Consider the following 11,969-nt stretch of genomic DNA (forward strand, 5'->3'; position numbering starts at 1 on the left):
AAATTGGCATTAGAGTGAAAAGACAAAATCTTTTTCTCTCTTATTTTTGATATTCTGCACCCCATGCAGTTCCCACAATAATTAAAACCCTTAAATATACTTCCTTGATGTACTTGCCCGGTGCTTATCAGCAAACAGATACAGCCAAAAGTACAAGATAGCACTCCAGAGACTTCCAAGTCGAATGAATAAAACTTAGCTTTTATTAGCTCAAAATAAAAATCAACGTTTCAGTCTGTATCACAGACTTTCATCAGGATGACTTTCATACAGACTGAAACGTTGATTTTTATTTTGAGCTAATAAAAGCTAGGTTTTATTCATTCGACTTGGAAGTCCCTGGAGTGCTATCTTGTACTTTTGGCTATATATATATATATATATATATATATATATTAGCTTCTACTAATAAAGCACCCCTTTTAAGGTTAGCTGCTCTTAATAATGATTGCATATAATTTTTTCTTCATATTTTACCTGTTTTGGTTTTAGTGGTTTTCTTTTCACTGAATAATATGACAAAGGACAATATACTGCTTGTATGACAAAATAACATACAAAATCATTTTGGTGAATTTTACCATGTTTATTACAACTTAATAAAAATTGCCTTTATGAACATTCTTTATATTTAATGTGTTTTAAAATGTCATCTGATATTTTCATTGTATGGATCTTTATGGAATCACAGATAGAGATTATAACACCATCATCCTAATTTTATTAAATATGTTACCTTTGGAAAGGTTATCACACGGGTGGAAGAAAAAAAAAATGCAGAAAATATTTCAAAACAAATAAAAATGACAAGAGGGAACCTACTTATGTTTGCAACATTTTTATTGTTTTATCATAGAGTAACCTTTTTATAAGCCGTTGACCTCTCTTTTTAATGTTTGCTTTGAAAGATGTTGTTTACAGGATATAGTTAAATACAGGTAAAACAGAAATGAACAATAAGGTTTAAGGATTGCAGGTAAAATATAGTGGTTTAGCGAATCCGTCCCTTGTTGGAAGGAGCACGGAATATTCAGGCAATAATATCATGCAATAATGGTTATTAGTGGAATCCAGGTTGGTAGAATGCAGGTTGGCAATAAAGCAGGTTGATAGCGTTGGTCAGGTTGGTTTGAAGCTGATAATAAAGCAGGTTGGTAATAATGCAGGTTTGTAATAATGCTGGGTTGTAGAGCAGTTCAGGTTGGAATTAAGTAGGTTTGTAACAGAAGTTGGTAACGTAGATCATGTAGGAAGTAAATAAGCTTGGTAGAGTAGATCAGGTTGGTTTTCAGCAGGATGGTAATAAAGCTGGTTGGAATCACAAAATAGGATAGTGGTAGAACATGGTTCAGGTGGGTTTGAAGCAAGTAATAAAGCAGGTTAGTTCCAAGGGTTCGGTTGTAACATTGTTCAAGTTGATATGAAGAAGCTTGGTATCAAAGGAGGTTGGTTGTGGAATTCAGGATCCAATAAATAAGCTTGGTAATGTAGCTAAAGGTTGGTAATAACTCAGGTAAGTTCACAGGAGCCAGGAACAGAAGTCTTTTCAGTTTGACCATTGACTTCAATCTAAATTAGTTAATAGCTTAATGTTCACATCCAGTAAATACAGTTATAATCTATATTTCTAAAATAAATGTATTTAGATTGCTACAGTACTCTTTATGAATCTCTGGCTTGCTAATGTAATGCTGACAGTGAAATGGTCAATTCACTTCTCTCCCTCTCTGACAGTAAGAATGATATCACCCATTGAAAAATCCTGTACTGTTTGGAAGCAGGCGGTGAGTTTACATTCTCAGGCAGATTTGCAGGCATTAAATCAGTGACCATAGGTTTCTGTCAGATATGTTCCTAGTAGTCATAACAAGAGTATAAATGAGGCTTTATAGACTGTCAGACTGCAAAGCAGTAAAAACATTTTTACTCATTTTTTTATAGTGTAATGGTTAAGGTCCTTCATTTGTTTTAGTGTTTATGAGAATAAATATGTCTGATAATATTAATTAGACATAAATATTTCAAACTATACAAAAATATGTAAACTGGGAGTCACAGGGAATTTGTTTTCCAAAAACAATGTTCAGCTTAACAAAAGTGTAAAATGAAATAAATAATGATTTGAATTAGTCTTGGGCGAGTAATTATTGTAAAGAACTAATACATACAGACTGAATGTTATACCTGAAATAGTTCTCTTAACAAGTATTCATTTTTAAGTGACAAGGTATCCACTGTCCAGAAAATTAATAGAGAGCTGATAACAGTTTTTGTTCTTCTTCGCTGAAACTCTAAAGAGGAACACCTATTAAATTTAATTGCAGGACCCAAAAATGTATTGCAAAATGTTATTCTCTATCTATTATCAAAATCTTTTCTAAAACGGCTATTATATATACCAATACAAAATATATATATATATATATCAAGCCCTGGCTAAGCACCCGGTTCATAAGGTGAATTATAGCGTGAGTGCAAGAACTTTCTCCTTTCTTTTATATATATATGTGAGATGGGTGAAGCCAAGCTAGCCAGTGGAGCGGACGCATGCTGCCTAAGCTCCTGCATATCGCTTTGAATTTGAGGTGCTACACCTGATTATTGAGGACTAACTGGGCTCTACCTAAACAAGGGGTGCCTAGACGCCTCACAAAGGCGTTCCTTGCACAACTCGTCCACTGGTGACCCATACCACTTTGCTGGGGCCTACTGAGGTCAGAACCGGGGAGAGGCGGCCGATCTCCTTGCTCCTACGTCCGCTAATCAAAACTCCTGTCCTCCCCCCGCCCCCCTCTGGACCGGGGAAGATATCCCGGTCCCCACTGGATGCGCAGGGAAGGCTAATCCTGTTTGCATAAGGTACCATCGCATGAGAAGTAGTGACACATCAGTCAGGTTGCATGGTCAAGATGGCAGCTGCTATCTCATTCACAGTACAAGACCTGCATCCACCCCAAAGGACACACAGTGGCTCCTTAGAAAGCATTCTAATCAGGGCCAGATTAAGAGCCCAGTGGGCCTGGTTCTGACAATTATGAAGGGCCTAATTACAGGATTATATTAACCAAAAACAGTAAAACACTCCCAAGCGTCATGTATCTGATGGAGATGGTGCTGGAGAGAAAGAAAACAGCAGCTATAAGAAAACACATACCCTAGGCTAATCTCTCACTAATTTATGTTTTCATCTTTCAAGCAAATCCATAACCCCTAACAGCAGTGTCCAGTCAAGCAGGAAGTCAATGGGCACAGTAAAAGGGTGTGACACTGACACAAATCACGTAACCTGCCAAAAGGGGCGAACATGCCCAAAAAGAGGACATGTCTGCCCAAAGAATTAGGCCAGCCTGGCATGAATGCATGTCAGGCTGCCTGCAGCACCCGAGCTTGGCATAAATGCATCTAATGATGTGCTCGCTCAACGCTTTCTAGGGACTGTCCCCTAGCACTCGCTGGTCCACTTGTCTCCTTACCTTCTTACTAGCAGGTAGAAGCTCCTGGTATATAGTCTGGGACATAGAAAAGCTGTATGTAGTGAAAGGGAACATGCCACAGTGTTAGAGAGACCAATGTCTGCATTACCTTAAAGGATCACTATAGGGTCAGGAACACAAACATTAATTCATGACCCTATAGTGTTAACACCACCATCTAGCCCCCCTGGGCCCCTCATGCCTCCATTAATATAGCAAAATCTTACTGCATTCAAGCCTGAAGCTGTCACTTTGCATGCTCTTAGACTCAGAAAAACAAGCAGTCTGCTGACATTATTAGAAGTGGTGGCCTGATCCATTCACAGTGCTTCACCACAGGATTGGCTGAGACTGACAAAGAGGCAGATCAGGGGCAGAGCCAGCATGATTCAAACACAGCCCTGGCCAATCAGCATCTTCTCATAGAGATGAATTGAATCAATGAATCTCTATGAGGAAAGTTCAGTGTCTGCATGCAGAGGGAGGAGATACTGAATGTTTAGATGCATTTTAGGTAGCCATGACCCAGGAAGGATCTCTAACAGCCATCTAAGGAGTGGCCAGTGAAGTTATCACTAGGCTGTAATGTAAACACTGCATTTTCTGAAAAGACAGTGTTTACAGCAAAAAGCCTGACGGTATTGATTCTACTCAACAGAACAAATTCAATAAATTGTAGTTGTTCTGGTGACTATAGTGTCCCTTTAACTATATTCATTGTCAGCCAGTCCACACAAGTTTTGTTCCCATGCATCCCTCTTAAGTTTCCATACTTAAGTAAGAGTATGTGAAAAGTAGTTAGGGTTGCCACCTTTCTTGGAAAAACATACCGGCCTTGCTAATTTGCATAATTAAATATGTATGGGTGACATAACATGATGTAAATCACAAGGAGTGACATAAGAGAAAATGCTGTAAAATCACCAAAAAAACTACCTAGTTTGATTCTGCTGTATCGATGGATACCTCCCAGTGCCCCTATGTCTCCCAGTGCCCCCATGTGTCGATTACTCTAGGTCTCAGTGTTCCTATGTATCAGTGTCTCAGTGCCCCATGTCTCCCAGTGTCCCTAGTGTTGTGTCCCCAGATTTCCCAGTGATCCTATGTATCACAGTGTCTCAATGCCCGATGTCTCCCTGTGTCCCATGTATCCCAGGGTCCCCATGTCACTAGGACACTAGGAAGACGGGGAGACCTGGGGACACGGGGGGACCTAGAGACACGGAGACACCAGTGACACTGGGAGACTAGGGGACTCTGGCTGGGACACATGGGGACACTGGGAAAATAGGGGATACTTGAAGACATGGGGACACAGACACCAGGGACACAGACACTAGAGACACTGGCTGGGGGACATGGGGACATTGAGACATGGGGGCACTGGGAGACATGGGGACACTGAGACACCAGGGCCACAGACACTAGGGACACTAGCTTGGAGACATGGGGACATTGAGACACTTGAGGCACTGGGAGACATGGAGGCACTAGGAGACATGGGGACAGTGAGACACTGGCAGACTGGGGGCACTGGGAGACTAGGGGTCACTGAGACACTAGGGACACTGGCTGGGAGACATGGGGACACTGAGAGACATGGGGACTCTGTGTCCCCATGTGTCTCTGTGTCATAATGTCTCCCAATGTCCCTTAGTGTCTCAGTGTATGTCTCCTTGCAGCCTTTCTCCCCATCCCTTACTTCCCTGATCTGTAGGCTGTCTCTGCAGGGTGGGAGCTGCTGTCTGGACTCTCTGTAGCTGCTCCCCTGCGGATCAGTGATTAGAGATAGGCAGGGAGGGATATGCTGGAACTTCCTATCCCTGCCTCTCTCCATACACAGCGACCCCTACTGGCCAGTGCTGGTATTGCATAGTAATCTCATAGTATACTGAGAAAAATACCAGCATTTGTATTGCCAGTATCACTGTAATATTGGAACCAGCCAGGCAGCCTCAAATACTGTCTGTGCCAATAAAATAAAAGCCAGGTGGAATCCCTAAGAGTAGTGTGTTATAAAAAAAAAAAAAGTAAAAAAAATGTTTTTTTTTTTTTTTTTTTTAAATCAATGGGCCTATTCCATGGGCCTGGGCCTGGGCCTGGAGCTGCAGCTCCATCAGCCCCTATGTTAATCCGGCCCTGATTCTAATGCGGCTGGATGAGGTGTTTAACATCTTCTGGCACAACATCCAGGCTAATTAGTCTGTCTGCTGGGGAGGTACCAGGAGAAACAGGCTAATGGGGAGCACTGGAACTCCTCAGGTCGACCTCTTCAAACAAGCAACCACTCACCCTAGTGATCACCTCAACCGCCACACAAGAGGAGGATTGTCCGTCCACCTCGACTCTCTGTACAATCTGGGAAGGGGAAGGACTTGGTCTAGGAGAGAATCCAAGTCCGTGGACTAGTTATGCTGGCTCGTACAGGGGCCCAGGGCTGGAGGAGTGCCATGGTATACTGCACTTTGGCTGATGCTTTCCTGGACTTTCCCGAACATTATTATTATTATTATTTTATTATTTATATAGCGCCAGCAAATGTCATATCTCTGTACAATGTACAAATACAACATGTACCACCTCTACTGCTGATGGGGATTGGCTGACCATGCTATAAGGCCTGACTGTGGTGACTGTGGTAGAAGCAGTGTCATAGGCCAGACGACCTATTTGATTTATGTTTGCTTGTTTTTCTTTCTTTCTATTGTTATTATAATGACTATTTCTCTGCTTGCTCTTTTATGATTTTGTTTTGCATAGATCCTTGATCCGAGTATTATTACACTCTTACTAGGGTGCCCCGTGATCCAGTGGTTCTCTCAACTACCTGAAGCTCTGAGTTCTATGTATATTCTGACTCTATCCATGTTGTCTGGCATGATACCTTAATGCTTGTAACTACAAACCTTGTGATATGACTTTCTGGGAGGCTTTATGTCCTGCGCCCAAAGCTCTGATCCAGCTTAGCACCCAGACGTACATACCTAGCCAACTTCCCATAGCCTGATATCGCCTATTATTTTGTTCCTCATGTTGTACTAGCCTAATGTAACATATTCTCCTATAACAAAAAATCTGCTGTTTCAACTTATTCCTTGACCATGTTTAATATATCTTGCTTAAGTGGGCTGGATCGTGTCGTTGGGGCATAACAGCCATGCTTGTAATTCCATGCACATATGAATAAATAATGTAAAAAATAAAAATATATATATATGAGCAGTAAATACTCCCACTACTGGGCCGGCAGCAAGGACTACAGTACACATCAGCCCCAATATATAGTAAAAACCAAAGAAAAGAAAAAGTTACCTGCGCTCTCTCCTTAATCCCTATGTATATTTAGACAAATGGAGGTCATTTAGTTGCTTCAATGGCCATATTTATATTTAAAATAGTTTGTTCGTTTTTTGTTTTTTTTTAACTAACCATGACCGCTTATGACCATTTGATTTATGTTATGGTTATAATATTTTATTTAACATTCCCAGCTGGAATTCAACGTATTACTCTCAGGAGATTAAGTAGCTCTTTATGGAAAATAAGTCCATCTGGGGAATTTTCTTTGATTTATGATGCATAAAAAATGGACTGTTTAGTTGCTTCAAATGATTAGCTTTAGCTTAAATATGACTTTATATTCCAATCATAAATGTATCCAGGAAGAAAGCTTGTACTTCTGTATTTCTCTCATACATCAGACAGCGTTATTTATTTTATTAAAGTGTGAATTCAAAGTGAATTTCAAACTTGAGACCAGAGAAGCTGAACTCAATTAAGGGGAAACCCACTACAGTAATAATATAATAAAAAATAAAGAAAGAAATAAAGAATCACTAATCAGTAGACATGTCCCCAATGAAAACAAGTGTCAAATTAATTGTGATTTTTTTTTTTAAATTGGAGTTATATCTAAATATAGCTTACAAAAGCTGCAGATCTTTTGTCTACAGCCTTTGCAATCCCTCCTCTTCTAACCCCGCCCAGACATTTTGTAGCTGTCCAATCCCAGACTTCCCAATGCAGCTCAATGAGAAGTCGTTGCAAGGCAGGCACCCCGAGCAATTGCTGCCTCTTGAGTTTAGTTCCACTAAGCTAACCAAACCAGGAAGTAACAGAAACGGTAGTCTGATTGACAGCCATGGGGATTAATTAAGCCAAGGTTAATTTATAAATGTTGCGAATTTGTATTGAAATCTTCACTTTTTGTAAAATGAAAAAGAGGATACACTTTTCACACAAGTGCTTTAATTTCATAAGAACATTTATGATCAATGTGTTTTGCAGGTATAAATGCCATTTATATTTTGATTTAGATGTATAGACTTTATTCTTTGCTGTGTCCATTTTTTTCTTCATATCTTCCTGCACTTGATTTGCACTGTGTCCCTGGAGTTTGTTTGTAATTTTACGTCTGTAGCTTTTACTTTATGTCGCTGAACAATGTCTGACAGGGTTATTCATTCAAATAAGAATTTAAAGGACCTGGCTCTATAGTGTTAATAGGCCCCCCCCACCCTCAGGATCCCACTCCTGCTGGGCTGAAGGGGTTAAAACCCCTTCAGCCACTTACCTTTCTCCAGCGCCGGGCTCCCTCAGCGCTGGGAACTCTCCTCCTCCTCAGTACTGAATGCACATGCGCGTCAAGAGCCACGCGTGCATTCAAACCGCTCATAGGACAGCATTACTCAATGCTTTCCTATGGACTTCATCGTCTTCTCACTGTGATTTTCACAGTGAGAAGCGCGGAAGCGCCTCGAGTGGCTGTCAGTGAGACAGCCACTAGAGGCTGGATTAACCCTCAGTAAAACATAACAGTTTCTCTGAATCTGCTATGTTTTCAGCTGCAGGGTTAACACTAGAGGGAACTGGCACCCAGACCACTTCATTGAGCTGAAGTAGTTTGGGTGCCTATAGTGGTCCTTTAAAGTGAATTCCAAACTTTTTAAGGTCAAAATAAAAACCAAAGAATGGCTTAATGGCCATTGGAGTGAAAATTAAATCCTCCATTTGAATAAATATGGATTGGGATCTGGGGTAGTGCGCAGGTAATTCTTTCCTTTGGTTTTATTCTACGTATTGGGGCCGGTGTACTATGGTTATTTCTGCTGCCCAGGAGTAGTGGTAGTCTGAGCGCAGGACTTATTTTTGTGTATTTAAGGTCAAAATAGTTGTGACATTTGAAAGAATTCTCTAAGTCAGCAAACTTTCAGTTTGGCTATTCTGGTACCAAATATGAAATTCACTTCAAAATCTCATTTTAGTAAATATCCCTATTAGTTGTATTGATTTTAATAAAGTTATTTTACCAAGTCTCAAAAACACTGCTTTCTTTTAATCAATGTACGCAGCAGTACAAGTCCATTACATGGACAATATATAGGAAAATAATAAAACAAAGACGCACCCAATAATACACCATGAGAATGTAAATTGTTATATTGGCCGTAGCTTTTATTTAATGAGTTTGAGAGACATTGCACATAACCATTCACCAATAAAACCATAACCACATTGAATAAATACACCTTAATGGAATAACTTTAAAACCAATCTTATCGAATGCAATCTGTCCTGAGAAGACAGATTGCTAGCATTGCACCTCTGCTCACCCAAGAAATTGGGGACAACCTTACCCCATTATTCAAAGCCTACAACAGATAATGTGCACCAGGTAAAATATGTTTGGCTTTCTCAGCAGAGCAAAGGAGTTAAAGGGCCAAATCGTGGTTGGGTAACTTGTAATTGTACCATTCACAGCAAATGGCATCCAGGGTCACCTCACACATGAATGGAGAATTTGCAACATTAGTCAAATTGGAATACAATGAAATAACAGTGGATTCAAAGATAGGATTATGAAAACACACTAAATTCATAATGCCGGAATAGAAATTAAGAAGTTACGTTTCTGGGAGAACATACAATAAATATCACCATACAGTGATATAATATATAATGCAAAATGCAGAACCTACTGTAAGATCATATGTAGATATATATACTTTTTTATTATTGTTTTTTTTGTTTTTTATTTTTTTTAATAAGAGCAGGTAACAGAGAGAAAGTGAGATCAATAATACTACAGTTATAGATAGTGGCAGAACTAAAGTAGAGAGGTCCCTGGTGCAATAATATTTCGGGTCCCCTCTAGTGCAAGGATGGGGAAAAGGTAGATCTCCATCTGGTGTACAAATCCCACAACGCTTTGCTAGCTGGGGATCTACCATTTGCCCATGGTTGCAGGATTGTATTTAGCACTGAGCAGTGTTTGTATGTTTGAATGAAAGCATGTTTTGTATGGAGTATGTGTGTGTGAATGTGAGGCTGTATGTATGTGTGTAGTGTTGTGTATTTTAATGTACTGTTGCCATTTGAAAGCAGTGATTCACTTGTGTGTAGTGTTTGCCTTTGAATGTAGGTGTGTGTCTGTATACATTTGGTTGTGACGTTTGAATTTGTGTGCACTGTTGGAGTTTGAATTCTGAGATGTATGCACATATTTATATACACACAAAACACACACACACATACACATACACACACACACACACACACACACGATAATTTGATTGTAATATGTATCTATTTGTTAAACATCTTCTATAGAAATGTAGAGGTACACTATAGCTTTAGGAATACAAACGCATATAGTATTCTCATCTGCTTTTAAAAAAACGACTTTTTAAAAGTTTATACAAAAATATTACTTAATTTGAAAAGCTAATCCTTTAAAGATTAAATTGAGGTCCTTGTTCCAAAATACATTATATGGGGGTACACCTTATCATGCATTGTTTAATGTTGGTGCTGATAGGGCCTAAAATGACTAAATATAATGCATAAAACACAAATATGACAACCATAGAAATGTTAAGCATTTTAAACAAACAATCTTTCAAGGTTATTTATATGAGATATGTGTTTTTAAATAGCATTGAAAGATCAAAAGCTTAAAGATTTTATATGTTTGTGCTCTGAGTCATATTTGTATACGCAGGTTTTGTTATATTTTCAAAATGCAGGTGATATTGTTATTCTGGCTAATGCATTAATGCCCTTTAGGTTAACATCCCCATCTAAATAGAACACTAACATTGTTAAATAATAACTGTGACGAACTGAACTTCGCCACTGACTTTTGGAGGGACCTGTTTGCCAGCCTCCAGCCACGTGACTATGGCCCCTGTATTGAAGTTTGGGTTAAAGACCCGGTTTGTGCCTGTTTGGGCTTAGACAGTAACCATTCGAACTTTCAAACTCCCGAACAGTCGAAGTGGCCGCCATTCGACATTTGAACACGTGGCAGCGGCCATCTGGTTTAGTCAAACGCATCCAGCGGTGTTTGGTCGTCTAGTGCATGGAACTCAATTCGGACACTTGACCGCACGAACACCGCAAACATGTTACCTTCCATGGAGGTTCGGCTATTTAAACGGGAGACGAACAGCGTTCAGTAAGAAGATGCCCCAGAACAAGAGACACACACTGACTATATCCACGAACGAATTTGTTCGGTAATTAGAACAGTACTTCGACTATTTGAAATAGACTGGCCGCACAGCCTGATTCTCTGGAACTGTTTTGGGCATGAAACCATCCGTGCGGTCGGTCAAAAAGAGACTGGGTGATTTTTGGATATGTTGTTCACCCAGATCAGGGCTATCAGGGGATATGTTGTGTTTTGGGGTACTTATGAGACTTTATAAAATATGTGGTTTTCCTGCCTGGAGATAATTGAGTTACATTCTGTACTTTACTCAATTATCTCCCATGCAAAGGGGAAGGATTGTGTGCTGTGTGTGAGAGTGTCGTACATTTAATTACTGTTCTGATTGGTTTGTAAGCTTTGTGTCCATGTCCCTCACAAAGTCCATGTGGGCGTATACCTTGCTTGGGGACTTGCATTAAAGGCCAGCTGTGGCTTCCATTAAACACACTCGTTTTACCCTTCATGAAGTCTAGGCTCATGAATGGGGGATTGGAGAACTACATACACTCTGGGGATTGCTATATCGCAATTCTCCCCTGAGTATAATCACTAAGCTCTTGTAAGAGCTGTTCCTGCTACGCTCTCTGGACTAGGAGAGGTCTACCTACTGGAAGCTGGATCCTGGTCTTGGGTTCAAGGTGGGTGGAGGATGGCACGGATTGTGGGTTTTACGGTGGTTATGGTGTTCCATCGCAGTGCTTATGGTACTCGCAGGTACTAGGAATCAGCGATTGATGGAGTTACCTGGTCGGGGTGCAGGCGGTCCGTCACAATAACTAATTTATTTTTCTCAAATAAAACACTATAGCATATGTAATAAATACGCAACATTATTTATACTGTATAAAATTGCCAAGGCGTTCTTATTCTGGAACCCATATAGTTTCAAGTTCTTTTAAAGCAACACCGTATGAAGTGGTTAGTGTGCCTTAAGTCAGTGGGCACGGGGCCCCTAATCACTGCTAAATGGTCCACTCACCATTTAGCAGAGATGTTCAGTGATG

Source organism: Pelobates fuscus, chromosome 4 (assembly GCF_036172605.1).
Source record: "Pelobates fuscus isolate aPelFus1 chromosome 4, aPelFus1.pri, whole genome shotgun sequence".
Classification (NCBI taxonomy): domain Eukaryota; kingdom Metazoa; phylum Chordata; class Amphibia; order Anura; family Pelobatidae; genus Pelobates; species Pelobates fuscus.